This window comes from Lonchura striata, chromosome 1 (genome assembly GCF_046129695.1).
Source record: "Lonchura striata isolate bLonStr1 chromosome 1, bLonStr1.mat, whole genome shotgun sequence".
Lineage (NCBI taxonomy): Eukaryota > Metazoa > Chordata > Aves > Passeriformes > Estrildidae > Lonchura > Lonchura striata.
The window spans coordinates 66,570,219-66,596,308 of NC_134603.1; the positions used below are offsets into that span (position 1 = coordinate 66,570,219).

The 26,090-nt window shown below is 38.3% G+C and overlaps 1 long non-coding RNA gene across 6 annotated transcripts in view; it reads right to left on the reverse strand.

Moving 5' to 3' along the window:
- Positions 1 to 26,090, reverse strand: part of LOC110469733 (uncharacterized) — a 79,289-nt gene that overhangs the window by 35,315 nt on the left and 17,884 nt on the right. For all 6 annotated transcript variants that reach the window (XR_002465306.3, XR_013340373.1, XR_013340374.1 and 3 more), the window contains one exon: positions 24,902 to 25,028. This is a non-coding gene — a long non-coding RNA (uncharacterized LOC110469733). The remainder of the gene's footprint in view (positions 1 to 24,901; positions 25,029 to 26,090) is intronic.

Consider the following 26,090-nt stretch of genomic DNA (forward strand, 5'->3'; position numbering starts at 1 on the left):
TTTGAATAAAGATCACTGAAAAAACCCTGAAGTACATCCTTCATTTTGAGTATTTTAAGAAGCTCTCGGAATTTTTGCAAGCCCATATGGGATATTTTAGAAACGGAAAAAAACACTAGGTAAAGTGCTTAGGCTGTAGTAAACTTTGCAATTGCAGAAATTTACGCCCAGAGTTCTGTTCTTCTATCCCAGTGCATGAGTTCCTGTTCTCTTCTGCAGTGTTGACACGTCCAAGGCCTTCCACTGGGACAGGAAAGTTTTTCTCACCCCTTTTCCCATCAGAAGACATACAAAAATGACTTGTATTTGAGAATACTAAAAGATGGAACGCCTCTAGCAACATTTTTCAATATTATCAGGTTTTATCCTTCAGGATTGAAAGAAGTGCTGGAGACAGAGACACATATCCACAGAGATGCAACCACTGGACTTTTCAATGCAGTGGGAATGAGTTGGATAATAGATGGCATTGGACTATTGGTCTTCTGTGGATTATTTTGCTAATTCATTCTGCTGACTTGCACCAAAAATCGGGGGATCAAACAGAAAAGTATAAATGGCATTGAAACGTCAGCCAGTGACTCAGGAGGCTACTTTCTTAATGAAAGCACTGTCTCTCATTTATATAACAACTGCACAAAGTGTGCAGGAAACACTGAACCTGATTAGAGAAGTGAAGGTGAGAATATTTATTTACATTTCTTAAAAGTACCTTTATTTTCACCCTGGGAAATAGTAATCCAAAATGGAATACAAAAATAGAGTATTTGCCTGGTAAGGCAGTCTTCAAAACTCTGTCTTGTGATGACCCAAGGTTTAGCTCCTGCTATTCTTATCTCCTTGATCAGAGCTTTATTTTGTGTGTCTTGCCCCTGAAATCAGTCAATAGAGAATGGGGCAAAGTCTGAGTGATCAGAGTCAGTCTGGAAACATATTCTAAATTATTCAGCTTTTACACCAAAATCTAAATGTTGGGACTTGTCTTTGCAGCTTCCTAGAAGACGTCAAAATGGAAGAACTGGAACATGAATATTTTTAATCACCCTTATTATATTATTTTAATAACTCAAAATACAAATCCATAATCCTTTTCTGAGTATTTCAATATTTCAATACTTTTTTAATCCATATATTTAAAACATTATATCCCAGTGTGTCCAATATAATGCAGCATTAAAAAGGAAGATTTCAGTTGAGTACACTTCATTGTATGGGACAAAAACGCATGTAATGTTTTAAACAAGTGGCAAAGTTAAGCCAAAACAAAGAAATTGTGTTGCAGCTCCTACCCAAGATGAGGGACACTCTGAAGTCAGCTGCTCAAAAAAGTGAAAAATTTGTCCCAGTGTGAAACAAAAAGTTCAGTGCTAATCATAGCCATGCTCTCTGCTTAAAACATGTGAGAATATTTATTCTAGCTCTATTTCTATGGAAAGCTCATACCTACAACAGCTGAAGTACAGATGCAAAACAAAGGAGTTACAAAAGGACAGATCATGAGATAATTGCAAACTGTTTAGTGTTTAATTCAGTGATCCTAGTGAAATTTGCAGAAAAAAACCCCAAAAAATAGAAATGCCAGTGGCATTGCAAGTATACAGTAACTTTTACTACCTGATTCAGAACTTTCAATCTGCATTCAAGATCAGCCAGAAATCTGACATCTCCTCTGGATCTAGGAGAAAGCTTCAAAGGTTAATGCCAAGGATAACATTCCTGTGTCTGCTTCTTTAGATGTTCAGTGAAGTCCCACGCCTGTACCCGTCTCTCACATTCTCTTTACATCTCTTTCATGTTGGTTTCTTCTCCTTATCTCAGACTGCTGAAAAGATGTGCCCCTCTGGCTGCAACACAAGACACGAGGGTTCAGAAAAGCTCCCATGTCCTGTGTTGTAGCCGGAGGTCTCACAATAGTTTAGAGCAAACCCTCGGGTGTGCAGGTTCCTTTTGCAGCCAAAGCTCTTTTCCTGCACTTTTAAATTCAACCTATGCGTCAATCTGCGAAAGAAAAGTGGAGAAGAATGGAAATCAGGTGCACAGATAACACTGTGTGCTGTTGGGACTGTTAACACAGCAAATGGAAAAAGCACCCAAGTAGCTGCCAACCAGGGGCAGAAAAGCCAAGTTCCGACCTGGAATCTACAGCTGCCATTTAGTTGACCTCAACAAAGACACACCAGCTCACAGCACATGGAACCAGCCCTACTGAGTTTGCAATAAGTTCTCCAGATCTTGATGGCTGAAAGTGTTTCTTTGGCAACTTTGCCAGCACCTGTTCTTTCAATAGTAGATAAAGCTAAGCAAATAATTAGCAACTAATCATGTAGAAACAAATGCTGTCTTTTGCTTCTTGTTTGCAAATTGCCCTTACACAGATCACAACACTTCCAAATTTGTTATGCAGAATTATTTATGAATGCCTTCATAATTAATAATTCCAGGTCCGCAGATCACTCATAAGGAGTTATGAACATTTGTAAATCACACTGCATTTCTAAATTATATAAGCCATGTAAGCCTTATTCCTGATGAGGTTAGTTGTCTAATTAACTAACTGACACTGTGGCTATGCAGCTCAAGAAACCACTTTTAGTGAACATTCAAACTTATGAATTTAAAGGGTCAGCATTGCTGAAAGCAGTTTCTGCTAATAAAGCTCTGTACCAAATATCCACAGAAAACAGCCCCTTGAAATGGTTCAAAGAGTTAAATTCAAATTCACTTGTGAATACAAGCAGATATTCACAGGACAGCATGTTTTTTTACTGTTTGCTCAACTCAAGTCATAAATTAATGCTAACGAAATATTCAGAGCTGTTGTTGAATTTCTTATGAGCACAGTATTTACTTCTATGTGTACTTTTCCCTGTGGACTTACATTTTGCTCCCAACTGAAATGGTTTGAAAAGCAGAGCTTGAAAATCCCTTCATATACTTATGAATCTCTCTCTCTCTCTCTCTCTCTCTCTCTCTCTCTCTCTCTATATATATATATATATATATATATATATATATATATATGTGTGTGTGTGTGTGTGTGTGTGTGTGTGTCAATCCAGCACAATGTATTGAAATGTATTCTAATAAAGATCACCACTTTGAAGCCAGGTGCACAAGATAACATTATTGCTATCTCAGTTCAAAAAATCTTTGGCAGATTTATTGCTTTTTTGTCTCTGACTCTCCACATATTACTTTTATGCTGTTGCTCCTTTAATTGGTACTTTTGCTTCTCCAAACAAGCTCGAAGAAGCGAAGAAGCGGGTGAGGAAATGAAGTGTACTTGGCTGCTATTTTTATGAAGATGACCGACTGAATGCCTGTTCAGGCACTCTGTTGATAAGTAGTCACATCAACAGAATTAAGCAAATTACATAAGCTGTTTGCTCTCAAATGTCAAACTCCTGTTCAAAATATTTTAATTTTTTAAGCTTTTCTTATCTACTTCAAATAAAAATATAAAAGTCACAGCTATCAGTTTGTTCATTTCTAGATTTAGCTTGCATGGAATAAAGTACAGTTCAACTGGTCAGACCTTAGATTAGGCAAAGGACAAAGCTATGAATTAAAAGGTCTTTCCCTAAGAGGGCATCAAAAGGAGTGCCATCAGTGTTTTTGACAGTAACATGGCTCTTTAGGTTGCCTAATGATGAGTGCAACAACAGTTTTTAGCTATTAGACTGTAACTTGAAGAATCCCCAGATCTTTTCATGCACGTATTCTAAGATTTTTGCTACAAATGATATAGTTTATCTAGAAATTAGTTATTTCCAGCCACCTGCCTTTCATATCTCGGCTGCATAGTAAAAAAAAATACCCAACCACTTTTACATTCAGTGTGAAAAAAAGTCATGTTAACCAAGCTCCATCTGTCTTACCAATTCTCTAAACTGTGCCTATAAGGCACTAAAAGGAAATCAAAACACGGAGTACTAGAAACTTGGGACCCAGAATTAATCTGCTTTTTACAGAAAAAGTATGTTCAGATAAAACTAACTTATTCACGCTATCCCATTTCTACAGCAAGGAAATTCAAGGTTATAGCTGAAACTGCATCCTTAAAGATTTGCTGATGCCCTGTGGAAAAAGCATGAAAATCTTCTGAGTCAGAGAAGATTCTGCTTAATTATTCTGCACATCCTCCTTTTGTGTCTCCTTGTTTTTGTTCACTGAAGGTATTCCTGAGAGAAGTCAGTCTGAGCCCACAAGGTTCTGTGAAAGGGTCTCATTGTTTGCTCTGTGTGACACCTCAGACAGGAAGCAGGATGTATTAGCAAGCAACCTGCTGTACACAGAGCATCCTTTTACCTCTTTTATACCACCAACAAGGATAAGTTGATTTATGGATAAATGGGAAACCTGCTCATTCCCCAAGATTCATTTCCCCAGTCTGACAGTGCAATCATCTTTCACTCCACGGCTATAAACTTGTGAGTCATGATGAATACTGATGGAATGGAGGCAGAGATTTGCAAATCACCTCTTGCCTGGTGTTTCACTCCCCTCTTCCCCAGTGTGAGAGGAAGCTGGAAGCTGCAGTGAATGATCATTGAAATCTGGCCTCTCAGCTAAGCTGGCCAGAGTAATCATCACAGTGAGTCAGTCATTCAAGAGCCATCGCTGGCAGATATCATTAGCCAGACAGTCATTACTTCTGTGGCTTCCATAAGGGGCAAGAACATAATGTGCTCATATGACCTCAGAGACATCCAAGGGGTTCTTTCTCCAGGATAAGGAGATGCTATTCCATACCTGGTCATCAAATCAAACCCCTAAACTGGAGTTCTGAGAGGAATTCTGACTTCCACCACCATGCCCACATACAAAATTTGGTGGTGTGGCTGGACCCAAAGTGAGAATTATTTTCTAGTTTCAAAAACACATTACAAGAATACTGAAGCCACAGAATAAGAATTTGAACTCAAGCCAGGGTGATTTTTCCTCATCTTCAAGCCGTTAAATGTAAACTAGCACTTTTCTTTGGATCTGGATACTGTCTTCTCTGCCCATTACTATCATTAGTTAAGGGAGAAATTTCTTGCCACTGTTAGAATAATTTTTTTTTCTCAGCCTCCATGCTTTGTAACAATTTTTGAGTTTCACATCTCTTCCACACCAATTCACCCTTTGTTTTGGAGAGGACATTTTTGCCAGGGCACACTAAAAATTTTGGTCATTTTATAGAAAAACAGATGTATGTGTTACAATTTACCTAACCACTGGGAATTAATTTGCTGTTTAAGTGACACTGTTCTAATTATATATCAGCACATTAATGTAGCTACAGGCTGTAATAATTTTCCTTTGAATGAACAGTACATGCTTCCAGCAAAGTCCTCGAGAGCTGTTTTGGAAGTCAAGAAAGCAATAATAAATTTTCTTATGCTGCTACTTCAATATAAAGCAAAGAACTGGCTAACTTTATTTTTAAGTAGATCAATCTCTATTTATTAGCAGTAAACCAATTTTGACAAACTCTGCCCTTTCATGAACACAAACCCTTGTGGTACTCAATAGGTGTACGTGACCTCAGGCAGAATTTGGCCCTCAGTGATCTTAGGTGCTCCATTAGCTTCATCTTTTTCTGATTTGCATCCACAGGGAGTTTTCCCTCATTCCAGATGCCAAAGTCTATAAGCATGCAGCTTGGGACAAGGCCTCTGTGGGTCATGCAGCAGTTCTGTGTTAACATGGTCATACAGAAGCATTTATCAGTGATGACTGTTAAACTTTAACTAGCATAATTTGAGAGAGCAAAAGAAAGGAATTTACTTTTAAATGTGGAAAGCTTTATATGATATTTTCTGAATTAAAGACCACAATTTAAAATAATCCTGTAAATTGAAAATCTATATCTGATGTGGCTGAAGAGGGACTTCTAAACCTAACTGTCTTAAATATAGATTTTAAATCAATATGAGTAGTTTTGGAGCATTACTGTTCAAGGATTTTGTGCCACTGCAGTTAAAGTATTATTAATTCATGCTCTTATCTTTTTCATTTCATAAAGTGTACGAGGGTTTTTTTTCCTGCAAGTCTATTAATGTAGGAACTATAATCCATCTTTTTCTATTTCGCCTTGGTATTGTCTCCCCAGATCAAAGTTAGATTATAACACAGAGTGAATTTCATAAATTACTTTGAATTATTTTAGAGAAAAAGAAGGAAAGGGGAAAAAAAAAAAAAAGCAGGTTAAAGTCAGAAACACATCACATATCACACAATTTACCAAGAAGCAGTCAAGGCTGCTTGAGATAATCTGCTAAAACTCAGCCATAAAAAGTTTGTTTAATTTCTAAAGATGGCAGATGTCATAAAAAAAATTGGCTGATGCAAAAATAAAGCCTCCAGAGTCTAGCAGTTCTGTTTGGATGTCAATAAAAGATAATGTAACCTGTCAAATTTGCAAGCATGTTTTATCCAACGATCATATTCTACCTTCACCATTCAAGCATTACCTTCCAAGAAACATCCACATCTGCCTGATTATCCTAAAATAATTCTGATGAAGAGAGCAGGCTGCAAATTAAAGGTGTCTTCCTCTGACTAGTTTTCTATATCTCCCCCTTCCCCAGTTTTTAATCCTTCATTTTTTACAGTTCAGCTAATTTTTTCTTGAAAGGTTAAGGAGTTAGCAATTATTTCAAAGGCTCTTGCAGATTTAGGCTAAGTGTCTCATCTGGCCTTTATTTTAAGGAGCTTCCCTTCATTCTTCATACTAAATGTCTCTCAGTAAGCACTAAGATTATTCCAGAGTTGTGTAACTTGGAGCTATTGTACCTGTTCTTAGCAGAGCATACAAACCATGGTATGGAGATGGTCTGTTGTGCTTCATGCTCCCTTGAGCTGGGGTTGCACCACCAGGCAAAATTCTAAAGGCTTGTTCTTGTTTTATGCTGATTTAGACATATTATCTCTTGAGAAATAATTTTTGTACCCCTATATCCACTATTAATTCTCCAAATGTTTTAATTTGTCTTCTATTAGCCAGCCTTCACTTTCTTTTACTGTCAGTTCATACATTGTGACATTGTAAAGTTTCAGAAATTGCTTAACTTTTTCTACTATATATGTTCAGTCCTGGAAGGAGACCCAAAAAAGGGCACAATCTCAACAAATTGAACATTTATTTTGAGGCTTCTGCTGCCAGTCCTCATCACTGAACTGTGAAAGTTCATATCATATCCCCATGATATCTCCTCATGTTGTTATGCTTGATAGATTCAATCATCCTGGCTACTGTATTTCTGGAGAATCTGTCCAAGTTCTGCATCAATCTCCAAAGAAAGCCTGAAAGTCTAAAGCTCCATTGCTTGTTTTCCAGCTGCACAGCAAGCATGTATAAAATGTATGAATCAATTAAGAGCACATCTATTTCAGGAGTTCAGATGGATGGAGCACTGGGTCAAGGTGAAAATGGTTCACCTTGAATCATGTGCCATGATTCTCTGGCATCAGTTTTTCCCAAATCAAGGAAGAGAGAGTGAAGCTGGCCCAGCATTTCCACTCAGCACAGAAGAAAACCCACTTTCACCACAGGACTGGCATCAGTTTGGGAGGAAGCTCTGTCTTGTCAGGCAGTGCTGTACTCCCACACCATGCACAGCCATGCTCTCCTTGCTGGATATCCACTGGGGCATGCCAGCACACCCTGTAGTAGAGATGTTGTGGCTTGCACAGTTCAGCCCCTTTGCCTCCCTGTCCCTGTAGGGTAAGGATGTACAAGGGACTGTCAAGGTCATTATGACCGGCCATAAGTTTTTTTTTTCTACTTCTTATTCAGCTGTGTTTTGAGCTGTTCTTTTCCCATAGAAATTAGCTTATGTAACAGCATTTGTGTCCTGCTTGTAAGCACTTAACATCATCTTTTCACTGCTTTTGAGGCACCAATTTACAAAGCAGAGTCAGGCAGTTATTAAAACTGACCTAATTAATTAAATAAAATAGAACTAAAGGAAGGCATGTGGACTGATGTAAAAGTTTCATCTAGTGGTACCCTTCACAGATACAATGACCCTCAGGCCAGTGTCTCCATGGGCTGGAGACAGTGCCACTGAATGTTGCTTCGTGGAGAACTGAGCAGCTATTGACTGAATTTTACATCTGGGAACCCTGCCACTCCCTGGCTTATCTACAGTTATATGGAAAGTGTGGGCCAGAATTAACAGTGAAAACCAGATTTTAAAGGTGGAACTGAACAGGCATCTGCTGATGTATGTAAAAATCCTTGGCAGGTTTAGAGCCGGTGTCCAGAGGGCAGCAGAAAATAGGGTTGGACACAGCGTGACTGGTGTGTCACACTGACACAGAAACGAGCCTCCCAGACACCATCAGGCACACATAGCACTTGCCACGTAGCTCCTCCCTGCTCCTTCAACTTTGCAGAAACTGATTTCCATATTTACGGTTAAGCCACCATCGGTGTTGTCTGAGATATGCAACTGAAACATGGTGGAGAATGGAGCTGATGATGGATTTAGAGATGATCTAAGTTTGTCAGTCTGTAGGTAGTTTTGTCCACTGCTACTTCCTTCCAGTACTAAGAGCTGACTATTGCTTCCAGAATTAAACACTCTATATGAAGAAATTTTTCCCACAGCACAACTGACAGAAATTTGAAATGAAATAATAATAATGTGCAGTCCACTTGCTGTCTAATGTATGTGTGGGACTGAATAGTACTTTGCAATACATTCCCTTCTTACTGAATTACTCTATTGAATTAAAGCACTTAGCTGTCACTTAGTTGTCACTACATCATTGAACTTTGATAGCTGGATGCATTCCAAAAAGCTGGGACTGCAGTTGCTTTTCTTGCAGAAATTCACAAATAAGGGAAAAAAAAGAAGATTTATTTAAAAAAAAAAAAAAATCCATTTTCAAAGCTCGACGTCATTCACCAGTCTGGAAAGTACAATTTGGATGTGAAGCATGTATCAGGTGGAAACACCCCACCCAGGGGAGGGTCTGCTGTGGATGTGTTACCAGACTCTTCCTGTGCAGTAGTACAGCAATAGCTCTGGCAGAAGCTCTGTGTTTAGCTATGCACCAATCCATACATACAAGAACAACACCCCCACTGGTAATTTCTACAAAACCATGTGGATACCTGCTACTGAATTCAGTGCAACAACCCCTCACACCCTTAGTTCATGTCCCTCTGTCTTCCATTAGTACCAATTATGCTGAATTGTGTGGGAACACACTAAACTATGGATTATAAAATTTTTTACTAAATTATTGCTGTCTACAAACATTGCACCTAGAATCCTACCTCCAGGACACTTAGCACCAGCTTAGCTGCTGCTTAGGCAACTTAGGCTGAGGCTGTGATGGTACTGAGCCACGCACTTGGGCACAGCCATTTACAACAGCATCTACACTACAGTATTTGCTTTTGATGGGTCCCACTGTACCACTCTGGTGAAGGAGCAAAGTCAGTAAGAAACTGCACTCACCAAGTCTGGTGCCTGTCTGCACAGCACAGACTTCCTGCTCTTGGTGCATTTGCCTGGTAGTGAAGGAGGTAGGCAGACAGACAGCCTGATGAAACCGGCTACCAGGGAATCATCCTGCTGTGTTCTCTGTGTCTTTGATTACTCTTTAATTCAGGGAAAATTTTGTGCAAAGTTCTTCTGACTCTGAACAAGCATATGTATGTCCATTCCAGTTCTTACAAACAGGAAAGACTACAAAATATTATGTTACCATCCTGTCCACAAATACCCTTCTGCTACCCAGCCTCCACAGAGAACAAATGCTTTCACTTACGGAAGGAATAACACACAAGGCATTTTTTGAAGTTCAGACTATTGAAGTACAGTTTTTGAGCATTTCATGTACTTCAATGACTATTCTTGCAGATAAGTGGAAAAGAAAAAGGACAGATGCCCAAAAATAGTAAGTAACTAGTCTGAGGTCATACACACTGTGCCTACAATGTCTGTCAAGGGTAGGATCAAAGCTCAAATATTCTCAAAGACAACATGTCTCCTGTACAGGGGTGAGCCTGAAAGCATGTTAGCTGTTATAGCTGAGGAGCACCCTCCAGAGCATGTGCCCTCGCAAGACCAGCACATCAGTGCACGTGTGTCACAGCCTGCTCACACACATCCTCCACTGCCTGCCTCCAAGGCAGCCGCTGCAAGGACGTGACCAAGGAGGCAAAGCCCATCACCCTTGCACCTACTCTGGACACAACCTCTTCAAAGGGTTCTACATGTGTCCAAGACACTGGACTGGAATATGATTCAGGGGCAAAGTGCCTTAGGAAAACTGCAAATTTTGGGCAACTTCGGGTGCATCACGTTCAACACTGGAAATGAAATTAAGAGATAACAGAACAGAAGGTTCCCACAGATAGCTGTTGGGGTGAAAATGGGAAGAGGGAAACAGAAAACAAAAGAATCAAGCATTTATACATTTATTACAGGAATCATTGGGTAGTATAACCTTTGGTTACTCCAGATGCCAATAGCCCTTCTGCAAAGTTGCTCATGAAAAGCAGCATACAAAAAGTACTTTGTCAGATTTTGTATTTAATTAAAATGGCTTAGATTGATCAGTAAAATGCCTTTACACAGAATGCATGTGCCATCTGGGTAAAGTGTCTCTGAGTAAATCTAGATTAGAGTTTGTGGTCTGATTTTAATTCAAGTGAATCATCTGTAAATTAATTTAAATTCAGTAAATGGTGAGAGCGTGCTAAGGATACTTGGTCCAGTGTGAGTTGAGCTTCAGAAAAGATGCTGACAAATGATAGCAAATACAGTTGAGTTGAATGCCAAGGGACAGCAGGGAATTTTTTGTGGGACACAATTTAAACTTTCTAAAGTCAGTCAGGTGAGAGGAGAGAGCTGGAGAAGATATAAAGGCATGCACATATGATAGACAGCGAGTCACTGGTAGTTTACAGTGAGTTGTTTGCAGCAGCTGACTCTCTGCGTGTGGGAAGCAGCACGAGAGGACCAGTGCAGGTTGTGGTATGTATGGTACAGGAGGGGAGTGTGGGGCTGAGAGCTGATCCTTGTGGTGGAGCTGGTGGTGACCTACACTGGCTTTGTTTTTGCCAGCAATCCAGTGCTAAAATCCACTGAGCACCAGTGTCCTGCCAGCTTCAGCAAAAGAATATGTGCTTAAATTATCTGTGAGGATTTGTGTATCAAGTGGTATTATTGCTGTCATCTGTCAATCCACCCAGAGCATTCTTCATCTTCAGCTTTGGAAATGTTGATTAACAAAGGTGGGAGAAGGTGGAGGTCTGGGAAGTTTGTAAAAGAATATATTTATATATAAAAGAAAAACAAAAAGGATTATTAGTATTCACCAAATTAATTTTCTGAGATTCTTAAGAAGTTTATTTCTCCTTAAGAGGACACAGACAGGTAGAATTATCCCCTGATGATGTTTTAGTATTCAGACAGACAGATTAACTTTGTAGTCCTGCATAAAAGAATGCAGGTAAAGGAAAAATTAACTATTGAATAAAAACCTTCTCCATCATTCAAATGTTCAAAAATTTTTCCTCTGGTAAACACTGTTTTTGTACCTCAACTCTAGGTTAAAAAAAAAAGAAAAGCAATCTCTATCACTCCAAATTATGCTCATTTACAAAACATATACAGAGAACATGCTCTACAACAAATTCCTGTGTCTTGTTATAGGAAAGGAGGCATCAAAATCCATAGTAACAGCATTTATAAGAGAAAGATCAATATGGCATCTGGTATTTCAAAGGCAGAAAATGATTCTATTACATTTCTACTGGTAGAAAATGCACTAACAAAATATCTAAAACCCATGGTGGGTTTTAGCCTCTCACACTGTGCCACTGGATAAATCATAGGGAAACCATCAAAATCCTTTATAAAAGATGCAGTAGGACCTGCTTTACCTGCTTCAGATTGAAACAACAGCTCTCCAAGAGAGTATTGTGGCTCGAGACATCACTGACATCCTCCAGTGGGCATCTTATCAGAGTATCTATATTGATGTGGGGGTAAAGCTTAAGATTTTGGGGGGTTTTGCCTTAGGTACTGTTCTAATATTGTCTCTGTGTGTGTGTGTGTGTGTGTGTAATTAATTCAGTTGTGCTGCTGGAAAAACAATAGTAACAAAGCGTGAAATACTCTGATTTTGATTCCCATTTTAGATATATAAAAGCAAAACCTAAGAAAGACTACAAGGGGATAGACCAAAGGTCTGTCCACTCCAGCAGAGTATCCTGTTTTTACAGAATTGACATTAAGAGGTGTCTGAGCACGGTTTTTGCTCCTGGGACTGTTAACAATCTCTTGTTCTGGTGTTTCAATTAAAAAAAACCCCACAGAATATGGCCATAAGTGGATGGTAATGGAATCATAAGAACAGGACAACCATATGTTAAAACTTGCTAACAATCTCTCTGCCTTTATGATTTTAGCTCAGGACCTTATTTCTCTGAATGTGGGCTTCAGGTATTTTGCAATGCTCAGTGGATTTATTTTCATGAGCTTCAGTCATCCCTTGTAAATTTTTAGAATCTACCATGTCCTTTGGTGAGGACTTTCACAAGTGATCCACCTGTCATGGGCAGAAGGGAATGAGACAGCCCCAGCCTGTGGGAAATGTCAGCCCACTGGCTGTCAGTGTTGTCATCTACTCTGATGGGGACTCACAATGGATCTACGGAGCAAAATAGTTCTGAAGAGTGATGATGATGTAGATGTTGATGGATATGCACAAAGGGGAGTTCCTCAGCATGAGAGACATGAGAGGAGAAAGCATGAAAGAAGCTGCTTAGGTGGCATTGGCATGTAGGAAGGACCAACCTAATGGGATTCCTGGAGGGAGATGGTACTCATGGCAGCCTCAGACTTTGCCAGAATGGGGGTTCTGTGAATATAGTACTGAAGAAGAGCTCAGAAGGGCAATACAGAGTCACACTCTCTTTAAAATACAAGACAAAACAGATACCACGAGGCCAGGAAGAAATCTAGAAAGTTGTATCTTTGTTCCTTAACCTTTATATAAATGATCAATCAGACAGTTCCTTCATTCTTCATGTAGAATGACTGTATTCAGAGAGGAGGTTAGACTAAAGCACCAGCTCCCCTCTTCCCCTTGGAACCTGTGTGAAGGCCCATTTTGCTGTAATCACTGACCCTTTTTTCAGTCAAATACAAATATAACTCTTCACGAGACCTGTAAATAGCTTCAGCTTAGAGTAACACTCAGTGCTGAAGACAGTGACAATTAAATCATGCTAAAGACTGAATTTTAGATGCATCTGAGACAAAAGCATAGCAACTGGTACAGGGCCTTAGGAATTTGTACATTGGTAGTAATTAATACCAATCATTAACCTGGGAGCTGCAGGCCTGGTGGTGTCTGAAGGCTTCCAGTGGTTGCTAATAAATCCAGGCTTTTATAAAAGGAACAGAGCAGTTATGGATAAAAGCAGTAGGATGGATGTGACAACCAGCAATTTTAATTTATCACCTTGTAGCTTTATTTTTGAAAGCTTTTACTTCCCACTGATTGCAGGCTTCCAATTTTGTGTTGTCATGTAATAAATTACAAAAATTATCCTCTTTTTTTTTTGACATAGTTCTTCATAGACGAAGTGTAGAAAAAGCTTCTTTTTTTAACAAAATGAATTAAGTATTGCTGCCATGGTGATTGTAAGAAGAAATCAGCACCAAAAAGTAGCATAGAAATCTAGATACAAATTTAAAATTCTCAGAAGCAGTTTAGTTTAGTCTTTTCTAACAGGAAGATTTTGCTGTGTGTATGAGGGGGATGGGGATCATTTTGAAATGCAGATATTTAACCATTTTTCTGAAAGCAGAGGACTGTCTAACTTAATGATATGTCTGAAGGAGATCTGAAGGATACTGTACGTAGCAGGGAAATGAACATACTCCTCTCCTTAGGAGTGTGAAGCTCAAGAAGGCATCATCACCCCTGAGGTGGCTGTAAGGGTGGCACCACTGTGCTGATCACTTAAAAGCTGTCCTGTTTGATCAGGAACTGCCCTATTTAGCACTAGGGTTAGTCTTTAACATTTATTAACATTCACTGCCACATTTACTGCTTACTGAATTAAAACTCTAAATATACATTCTAGACCAAAAGGTCTACTTGTCTCCTTTGCTGACAGTGCGTATGCTTTGATTGTAACCATCGCAAAATGTTAGTAATGGATGCAAAGAGAAATTGTAAAGCTAGTAAATTTGTTTTCAATATTTAAGTAATTATCTCCTATGCATTACCCACAAGAAGAGGACAAAGGTGTTCTGGGTTAATTAGAAACAAGAGCACAAGGAAATAAAAAAAAGCTTTACTCAAACCTGCAATTTTTCTAGACCAGATGTAAACCCAAAAATAGGCTGTAAGCACCTGACTAAAAGGTAAAGTCTTTGCATCAGAAATGGGTACTAAAATCAAAGATGTAAAAGTTTTGCCATTAATGTCCCCCGATGGCTGGCTGGCTGAAGGAGTCCAGGACTGACAGCTGACCAGATCTCTTCCAGGGACACAGAGCTGGTCAATTCCAACTGCTCTGTTCCCTAGCAGGTGTGGCATTTGAGATAGGTCACATTTTACAGTCAGTGACATGAAACCATTTCATAGTGATCCATGTGCTATAAGTTATAATATATTACTCAGAATATTTTAATCACCTAAAGTTCCGGGACCTCAAAGCACGTATTAATTAATGCCTTTTTTAATTAGCTCTGCCTCAGAGAGAGGAAGAAGACAAAACTGTGCAGCCTTATTAGCACTACACTCCAGATCTGTAATTAAATCCAGAACACAAAATATATAATAAGCATAGGGACTTAAAGCAGTGGAATATTGGTCATCACCACAGCAGCCTCCCACTGTTATATTTTTTTTCCTTAACATTGTACTTTTTTCTTCCAGTTGCCACAAGGGAAAAGGCAAAAGAGTTCTGCTCCTCATGGGCCAAACTCAGCTCTGTTCTTGCAGTAATATCATTTTTCTGGAATTATTCTATATTCCATTGTACTCAGAATAATAAACTATTATTATGAGGAAAAATCTTTTTGGCTATCAGCCACTGCGTATCTGTCTGCAGGCACAGAAACCTCTGCTTTGCAGCCTTCAAGCACTTTGCCTCTTTCACTGTCCAAGAATTGCTGAAGATGCTTTATTTTAAATTTCACAGCTGCTGGATTCTGAAAGGAAAAAAAATAGGTTCTTCTTATTTTCTGTCTCTTCACAATAAATTAACTGTGGGCTGAATGGGCAAGTCAGTGTTCAAAGGTCATCCAGCCAATCAGTGGAAAAGCATCAATACAACACCCAGCAGTATCAATCTCTAGCCTTGCCAAATGACCAAGCTAGGAAATTCCAGTTATTCAAGCATCTTCTTGTGTGCATTAAAGACACTAAAGACAAACAAAACTCCAATAAACTGACACTCTAAATCCCTCAAAGTCAGTAATGGTATTCTTATTGACTCCAAGTCTTTTAGGATAAGGCCTTCAGAGCCTAATTATAATACTGGGAAAAAAAATTATCTCGTTCTGTACTGGTACTATCATATAGCATTAGTTTTCAACTTTGTTTTGCTTGCAGCTCCTTAAAATTTACCCAATAGGCTTGATTTTCTTAGCAAAGTTCTATAGACACCCTAAGAGTGGTTTTCACACTCTCAGATAGGTATGGGTCATGCATTGGAAATATCTGCTAAGGGGAAGCAAATGACATTCATGTAAAAAATCCCAAATCTCACCAGCAACTAAATACAGGAAAGTTTTGTTTTCTTTTCTTAATTAGTAGTAACTAACAATATTTTTTTTTACTTTAAATTGCAATAAATCCCCTCAATTTCACTCCTCCTGCTCCATTCCATGGAATTTCTCCAAAGAAATAATGAAATTGAATAGTTATGCTTGCATAAATTGCTATTACTTTATCAATGCCTGAGCCAACAAAAGAATTTTTCATGCCCCTGCACAAAGGAGAAGGAACTGAACAGCTTTCAAGATATGTGCTATATTTCAATGTGTCCTGGTGACATGAAGAAGTATACTCTGAAAGGAGCAGAGATGGAAGAATGGGTGGAGAGGGAAATTTTTACACTCATGCTTCTTTGTAATGAATTCACCAATATTAGAGCAAATAATGCTGCCTTGCTCCAGGAACAATTCTTGGCCAATAAATTTTGCATTCTATTCTATAACACCATTTTAGTAATTTCTAAAATGCAAACCAATGTTAATGTATCAGTATCTTTTACACTTAAATGTAAGATTTTACTTTATTATTTCCTTATTTGAATTTGTTCTTATTTTGATTTACTCTATTCTAATTTATTTTGCAATTTTAACCAATTTTGGGATATATTTATTGTTTTATGAATTCTGATGGTTCTGTTAACTGAATACATCAGCATATTTAGTGGATTGTAGCAGGTTTCCATCTACTCTTCAGCATCAAACTGTAGAGACATTAATGTATGCCAAAATTAGACCAAAGCAGCAAGTGAGTTTAGACTGGTTTAACTTCCCCAAAGTTTTAGAGGAGATCATTAATGTTGCTCTGCACAGCATCTATAGTCTTATAATGAAGACATGATACGATATTGCTTTGATTACTTTCTTGCCAAGCTCTCAACACCTTGCAAGTAATTGACTTTTCATGTCCTGTTATGCTTACAGTTACCAGGTTTTCCATCACAATTCTTAACTTTGACTCCTTCTGTAAAGGGTCCTGAAGTCCTTATATTTTAAAGGTTTATTAGAAGGACCAAGAAGAAAGGAGGAAACAAAAGGCCAGGGTGTCACTACCCTGATTGATACCTATGAATAATGCTTTGCTCCATAAATAATGCATTGAACTCACAACATATGGTACAGGTGTTAGTTCTTAATATATTATAATATATTCATAATATATTCATGAATATTTGGGGACTGGGAGAAGACTTGCTTTTCATTTGAAGTTGAAAATAACAAAAGTCAACCAAAATTTTATGAAAACTGTTTACAGTGAAAAAATACACAGTAACATTAGTGCTTCAGTAGCTGAACTCCAGCCTCAGGACTCAGCTTGAGACAAAATCTCATCTCAGAATGCCTTGAATTTGAACAGATGCAAAACTTAACAGGTTCATGGAGACATCTTTAAATAGAGCATAACAGAATGTTCAGTTTACTGGGGGCAAATTTTACAGACAAATTTCATTGAAAATGTCCTTCATTTTTTTTTTGTCCAGCTTCTGCTTTCTTGTTAATACACATCCACCTAACAAAGATTTAAAAGAGAAAATCAAAGAGAAAACAAAACTAAACAAACTGGTTCAATTCCCTCTGCAGAGCATTTGCAGAAAGATATCAGACTAGATACTTTTCAGTTAGAGAAGACCAGGGGAATGGACACAAAGACTGACTTTCCACAGAAAGCTGACAGTGGTTTTGGAAATTCAGAAAAAAAAGTAATTATTTTTCCTCTCTACCCCCAGCTTCTTTCTTCTTTTTGTTCCTCAAGGAATTAATTTTTTTTAACCATGAACCCAAGTGCATTAGGGTAACTTAACTTCAATAAACTGTGCAACAGTTATTTATTTTAGAATTACAGTTGTAAAAATTGGTTAATTTACTATTAAATATTTCATCAATAAATTTACTTCCTGAATGTGTGCCTGCTAAAATGCAAAATGCTGGACCCAGTTTTTTAGCTATCTACATTCAGGTGTTAGAGCCAGAAGTGGAAAGCAAACAGAACATGGCAGATGGGTATTCTGGTGCTGCAAAGAAGTCTCTGGAGCTGTAAAAGGTAATTCAGTCCAGCTTCTGTAAACTACACTTCAGGCAAGATGACTAATAGTAATAATCACAAAATCAGCAATATAAAAGAAAATATAACTTCCTGCAATAAAATGAGAAAGGCATTCAAAGATAGAGACAAACTGGGAGTTTGACTTTGCAACACCTTGTGGTAATGAGCAGCGATCAAGATTACAAAGAAGAGATTTGTGCCTGAAAGTTGGCCTGCTTCTTTCAAGCATAACAGTTGATCTAATAAAAGGTAGTATCTCCTCTAAAACCTTGCCTCTCTTAGATTTTTGATCAATCCTTATTAGAAAAAAATAGCGCTATTTCATTTTTCATTAGAGATTTTAAAGAGCTTTACAAAGAGGTTTACAGGTATCTCTGGGATTCTTGATGCATGAAGTACAGTGTTGACTACATCCTCAGAGACATCCTTGGTGCTTTGACACTCCCTATCCCGACTTGGGCACTGATGTGCCATTAGATGGGGACAGCCAGGTGCCTCAGCACGGAACATCTGGAAGGCTGATCTGATGAAGCTGGTTGAGTGATGCTGCTGGAGATGGAGGTGCCCTTCTTTCCCCCCCACCCTCCCCACCACAGTGCTATCCTGAGCTGGGACTTGCACAACTCACCATTATGTACTGTCTCCTGAAAACTGATGCTTGACCTATCCTTTACTCACAAAACATAGACAACATCCTCTCCAAACATCATGGAGCTCTCACTTGGAATATCAAGTTCCAGTTTCAAGCACTTTTAATACCTGAAAATGTTTAGCCCCTTCTCCTCTATCTCTTGGTACAGTTCATTCATTCTCCTCCTGCCACCCTCCAGTCCAATGAACTCATTGAAATTGGAACAGCTTGAAACAAGGGAAGGACAATCTTGACTCCCTGTCCCATCACCCTTTCTCAAAACTCACTCTGAGCTTGTTGTTTAAGGTGCTTCCCCAGAGAGGCAGAAAATGCAAATTCATATTTACTTAGGCAGAGGTGGGACTTGAAGTGGGAAGAAGTGGGACCTCCCAACTGCTGGATGAATGCCTCTAGGCCAGGACAGAGTGTGCCAACATCATAACATTGAGTCTTGCATGCATTTCTAAGTTTGAAATCCTTACAGGTCTGAGGTACAAGACATGCTGAAGTGCTCAGCAGTCTCCAGGTTGGAGACACACTGGGCATGTTGAGGAGCAGGATATAAGACACATCCGGAACATCTTAACATTAGATGTTTTAGACTATACCTGATATCCAGAGACAAGTGATTCTGCCCATATGTGATTCCAAGGCCTCTATATTTTCTAATCTTGGGACTAAATACCTTCACACTTCAGGAATGCCCAAGCACCACCACCTTCCAAATCTAGAACACAGAGCAGTAGCCTATGAACAGAGGAGATATCTATGGTACAATAATTCCAGCTTTTTTAATTAATAGCTGACCTGCTCAATAAGAGCTTGGACACTGTAGAAAGAGAAACCTGATGATGGCATTAAGGTGAGCTAGGACCAAGAAAATGCAGACAAAGCTCTACATACTTGGGGTCAAACTTTCCAAGCAGTCTCATTTGAATAAGACAGTCTCCTGACTTCATTTGAATCCATTCCCATTGAAACTGCAAGCACAAAACCTGTGAAGACCATGAATTACACTCTGGACTTCGCACAGATTTCTCTATGTAAGTAATCTTACATTCATACAAAAGCAGGGTTTTAATATCCTTTGCCAGACAGCTACTGAAATTTCATGGGTGTATGAGACGGACACATTTCATGACCCTTTAACTAATTATTGTGCCATTACTACCCTTGGTGCTTTCTGCATTTGCTGACCTTAGACTAAACTTACATACCTCTCTTCACATGACTTAAGACTGAGTACAATTTTCCTCTCATACCCATTTTCATTTAACTCTGATCTGTCCCTTTTATGAAATTCTGAGTTGGTTTTCATAGAAATCTTATCTGAAATCAAAGTTCTGTTTCTATGTAAGGCTTTGGGATATGGCCTTATCTCATGCCATTATTAAAAACAGAAAGCTCTTTTCTTCAGGTATATTTTTGACCTCTGTTCTTCTGTATTTGGAACAAAACCTACAGCCTCATGACCAAGAATAGAAGCAGCATCATTCAGTTCCCAATTCTATACCTTAACCACTAGATGATGCTTCCTGTGAGTATATAAAATTTCATTTAAATGCAAAATCTCATTATGTTTGCTTACACTAACGATGTGTTAATATTATTTTTTATATCCTGACTTTCCTTGACTTCCCTAGTCCTCCAGGGCTTAGCAGATTTTCAAAGTCCATTACAACAGTGGAAGAAAGTTTATGTGACTACTTTTCACTCAGCCTGTATGTTAAAGGTTCCCATAAAACAGCTGGGGACATTTATTACACCATAGTCGTCAGCACTGTTTGAACAAAACACTCCATGACTCTGTGTGAACAAAATTTCTGACAATGCAGACATTTTAGGAAACAAGCAGAAAAATTTTGAGGATATTACCACCAGGCAGGCACTTGTATTATCCAAGAGTTCAGCACTTTCAATATGTGATGAAATATCCAAAAGAACTTTTTTTGCAACCATATGTATAGAATGGCATGCATTCTACTGAAACTGAGGACACTATATTTGTATAAAATAGTGTTAAGACAGCCTCAATCCCAGCCCATCATAATTACAGTAAAAGAAAAACAACATGTGGTTCTGTAGATAAAGTTACCAGGTAAGAGGAAAAAGAATTTTTGTTAATATATATTCCTCTGCCAAGAAATTATGACAAACAAGAAATTAAGAAACAAGTAGAACTTAATAAAAGGCTCAATAAAAGTGGCTATATTGCACACCAATCTATTGCAAAAGCTTTTAATAGTAAAACTATGACTTATTTGTGACTATCACTTATTATGTAGGTTGTGAAGATGTTTTCTGAGAGCAGAAGGAAGGTAGAAGAAGCATTCTATGTTCTACAAAAGCTTGGGTTCTATTTAAAAATTTTGTCAATCAGAAATGGATTATCTGAGGAAGAGCAATTGTAACAAGTCTCATTATCTTCTGAAAAGCCAAGGCATCACAGACAATATATTTGTCCAACAATATAACCATATGTTCATGTTCTTTTGATCAGCAATAATATTAGCCAGCTAAGCTCCAGATTTGAATAGCACTTTAGTACCCAGCTTTTCACTGAGTTGGCAGTCACAGTGAATGAAGTACTCACTGCACTGAGAGATGGTCAAAATTGGAATTTCTGTTCTGCAGGAAATTCTGCTCCTTCAAAATTTGATGTTGCTCTAAATCAGAAAGAATGTCACTACTTCAGAATTTCCAATGAAACAAATGGCTTAAAGAAAAGAGATTCAGGAATCTAAAACAAAAGCATTTTGGCAATGACAAAATAATTTATTTTGACATGACTAATGGTTTTAGTTTGATACAGTAAAAGGCTTTGCATCAATTGTATCTAAATGCTGTCTAAACCATTTGGATTACATTTGACATCATCACAGTAACATGGTTACCATTAATACATAATGTAGAAGGACAAAATAAAGAACTGGAATTACTAAACCTGAAGATTTTTATGGTACTGAAATAATTATTTCTGACAGTTCTCCATGGATATCTCCACAGTATCTGCTATAAAATCTTAACATATTACTACCCTTCATTCACTGGTAATAAACAGAACAATCCTCCCTTTTCTTGCCCCAAAACAACTCGATTGAAAAATGTGATTAGGTATGGCCTTTCTGAAGTGAGTGGGAGTTCTGGCACTGACATCAATTAAGTCAGAACTTTTTCACTGATTTCAGAAGGACTACTTGTGTACTTGAAAACATGTGAACATAAATCCTGTATTGATCTGGAACCTTAACAACAAAACTTCAAAGGAAATGATCCCATCTAATTCCCAGCTGAGAGCATAAGGCAAAACTCTTAAACATAGTGCATAGACTCTCAAAAAAGCAAAAGCATTGTCTAGCCAGATTCTGAGACCATTTTCCATTAATTTACATCATCTGGAACAACAGCAAAAATAGATTATTTCAAAATCAGTATGACCAGTCCACCAATTTTAAAGCGTCTTCAACCACAGGAAAAGAGTGACACTAGTTTTACCATACACTTAAAAAAAAAATCATTACTATTACTGCATTATTAAAATCTGCATACTTGTAAGTAAGGTAGCGATTTCCAACATGAAGAAGATACTGTTCTCAGCAGTCAATACAATAAAACTAAATCATGTAGTAAGATAAAGAAGTGATTTCACCAAATGTGGGCAAATATGCCTCAGGCACCATCTATTATGTGCACATCTGCCCACACAGCAGATTGCTCTCATCTAGTGTTATCAAAAGGCTCCATGTATTTCTCAGGAAACAAGCACAAACACTCTCAATAAATCATGGCACTAAGTACGTGTTTCTCCATCAGTAAGACATTGTCTTTCCACCTTGGTTATGCCTGAAAGAAATTTTTTTTTTTTTTTTTTTGGTGTGTGTGTGTGAATTCAGATAAAAAGAAGAGTTGATTCTCTTCTTCCCTCCTGCCTAATCCCTTGAGCACGTGCTTTACTGCAGACTTGAAAGGCCTTGTGGGTCCCTTTTGTCATGGTACAGGCAGGGCCTCATTGCCAAGCCCATCTATCTTGCGTGCCCCTTTTCTGATGGTACCTAGGAGACAAATTTCTTTGGATGTCTGCTGACCTGGATATAAACATGAAGCTAGAGATCCTTACATAATTTTTTCCCAGTATAGTCTAAAGAATATCCTCCCTGCTGCAGCTGATGAAAGATTAACAACCATCTTCATCTACCTCCAAAATCAGCTGGTGCAAAGTAAAAGGTGTCCAATAATAGAGAAGCATATTGAAGAGAAATTACAAAACAATATTTCAAGCATGAATCATGCAAGATGGCATCACAAATTATTGCAAGATGGCATTGAAATTTTCAGAATGATCACTTAAAAGTCTCTGTTTTCTTTAAATGAATGTTTATTTTTGGTACATTAACTCATTATTTTTGGTATCAGTAGGTGGGATGCATATTTTAATTTAAATGTCATAAGAATATTAGCCAGAGCTTTGCAACTGCATTCATCTAAATAGATTACTGTATTTAATACAGTATAACCTTGCTGTATTTAATGCTGTATAACCTTGCTTAGTTTCCAAAATAAATTTGCAAAGGGAGTGGATTACTTTGAGGATAATCAATGTGATAGGGAGGGGGCTTTTTTAATCTCGATTTGAAACTGATTAAGCCAAATTTGTTACATTAAGTAACCTGGGCAACCAAATAGAATTTGAACCCTTCTTCCAGGCACAGCAATATAGTTGGAAACAAAGCTGTGCCATGAAGCAGATTACTCAAAGAAAGTAGTTCTATCAACCCTATTAAAACCAGCCCAAGTGACTGAATTGTGTTCCCAAAGCAAATACACCACAGAGATGGAAAATAAGCAGTGATCTCCCTCTTGCCAAGGTCTTTATTACAAGTCCCAGCCATTACTATGGAAGAACCTGCATGGATCCCACTGGACCTATTAGAAATATGGCATCCAGAAACAAGACAAAACAGAGATGGGGGAGGCATCCACTGAAATGCAAGGCTAAGGACCACCTCTCTGTGTTGACAGATGCAATCCACCATTTTGACAATGCAACTACACTGAGGTCCTCTAATCCCCATTTAAGTATTGTTGGATACTGTTAGTGAATTTTCCACGTTTTAAATGTTCAAGGAATGATCACGCACCTTGCTCTATCAGTGCAAATTTTTACCTATGTTTATTAATTATGTCTATCGACAGCAAAAGCATGTAACAATGATGAGAATTAATGGCTTGGTAGAATGTGTGAAAGGTTCCCTAGAAACTCGTGGCTAATGGCCAGAAGTCAACATTACCACAAGCATAAAACTAGAGTAATGCAAGAATGATTCTAGGCTAATTAAGGTTCAGTAAACATTCAGCATCTGTGGGTTCCTTATGGTTTTTATTAAGCCAGAATGAAAGCTTTATGCACATAATTCTGTAGCATTTTTTTCCTTTATGCTTAAAATAAGAAGTTTCTCCCTAAAGGTCTCCCAATGTCTGAATCTTTCACTACATTTAATCACTTTTGTTGCCTTTCCTTCTTCTTGGCAGCAATTTTGCCTGAGTACTCCTGGGACTGGTGTTGCATTACAGATTCATCAATGATTTGCTGCTTACTCTACATTATCTCACAAGTGCTGAGGCAAACAGTTCCTTGCCAGGATCAAATGATCCTCTATATTCGCCTGCAGTTTAAAATCTTGTTAATGTTGACACTTCTGATGAAACCTCCACATTGACACTGGAATGTGTGAAACCTGCAGGCTTTGGTGACTGCCACATAAACAGGTACCCAGGGCACAAAGTTTTTGCTAGGTCCTCTATTTGCCCACAGGGACATAATCAGCTTAAGCAACATCCTTACCAGAAACAATGTCAAATAGAGAAGCTAACACAGCCTGTCTGTCTGGAGGTGATGCTGCTGATGGGTGTTGGTATATGTTGCTATACCAGTGTGTCTGACAATTTTGCTCTAAAGTCAATTAACTTTAATGGTAAGACTCCAAATTGCTTCAATGATCTTTGGACCAAGCTCAATAGGAACTAATTAGGTCTTGATTTCAAAGGTTAGTTGTCAAAATTATTAATGGATTTTTGTTTATTTGTTTTCAATATTGGACATGAGGATCTTTCTTAGTTATTTAGAGGAACTGACATAACTCGGAAAGTCTTAAATTAAAATACAGGTGCCAGTATTAAAAAAATTAATTTCATGTAAACAGACAAGTAAAAAAAATTTACACACTGTGCAAATGTGGACCACTTCATGGGCACAAAGGAAACACAAACTAAAGTCAGTGACACCTGTAATTTAGTTCTCTTATATTTACTACACTCCGTGGCCTTGCATGTGTTTAACATGAGTACAGCCAGGTTTACTGTCTATAGATTCCAGTTCTGCTAACAAAGTCTAGGACCAGGGCTGGACTTTTCAGAATTCATCTCACTTCCTCTGCTGAAAACTCTTGATACAGGAGAAGACGGTATGACTGAAAAACTTACCACAGGAGAGAACATACTTGAAGAAAGACTGTGATGAAGGTTCCTCATGTGGGAGTGATACCACAGCAAATGCCTGTGCAGTGTCGGCACTTTCTATGATTTATTTATTCTGTCAGCAGATCATCACCTACAAATCAAAATAAGAAATATTCAAAATCTGAAAATCACAAATTAGACCAAAGTCATTTGTGTCATGATTTTCCTCCTAATTTTACTTCCTTTATTTTCCTGGAAACATACAATACATATAATCCAATCAAATTACATTTATACATACAAGACAGGAAACATAGATGTTCTTCACTATGAATTGGTAAGAAAACAAAATTATTTAACTTGAAATGAAGTGCTCAATAGAAGACTTAAATTCAGTCTTTGGATACTAGAGTCAAATTCTCTCTGGCACTAACAAAATGTCATGTCATTTTCTGGAAGAACAAGGTCTGCCTTTTTGCTGCTGAGCTCTGAAAACCTAGTTATAGGAGCAGAGGAGAGTTTGTCTTCATGGTATGGTGGAGGGGATGAGAGAAAAGTCATAGTTCACACCCTCATGTAGTACATACAAAGGAGAGAAACAAAAAACTCTTCCTGGGGACAGGGACTGCCTTTCTTTCTCCCTGATAGGGACTAACTCCCCTGAAACAAGGGAGTAAAAGGAGGAGGGTTGCTCCCCTCTCCTCCATCTCCCGTCCACCCTGCAGTCATGAAAGGAATAAGTTCAAATGAATTCTGGCACAGAGGCTTCCCTACCTGCCCCTTTGCCAGAGGCTGTGTCAGCTGAAACGTGTGCCTGCTCTGCACCTGCTCCAAGTCAAGGTCACTCACTGTCTTAAAGCAGACGAGACACCAGGATACAATTATGATGTGCTGAAGGTTACCTAATGGAAGTCAGAGGCACAGGAATATGCATGCACATCACTTGTTCTCTGTTTGGACACAAACCCTTGGCAACTAGGTTTGGTCTGATGTGATGGGCTGAGGGCTGGGCTGCAGTTCACAGTCTCTTGCAGAGATTTAGGCTGACTGTGTAGCTCTGATGTTTAGAAGAAGTGACACTTGACTTGACATGAAGACAATGAAGCCTTTCTGAAAATCAGTTTCTCAACAGTCACAGAGTCATAGAACCATACAATGCTTTGGGTTGGAAGGGACCTTAAAAATCATAGCGTTTCAATCCCTCTGACATGAG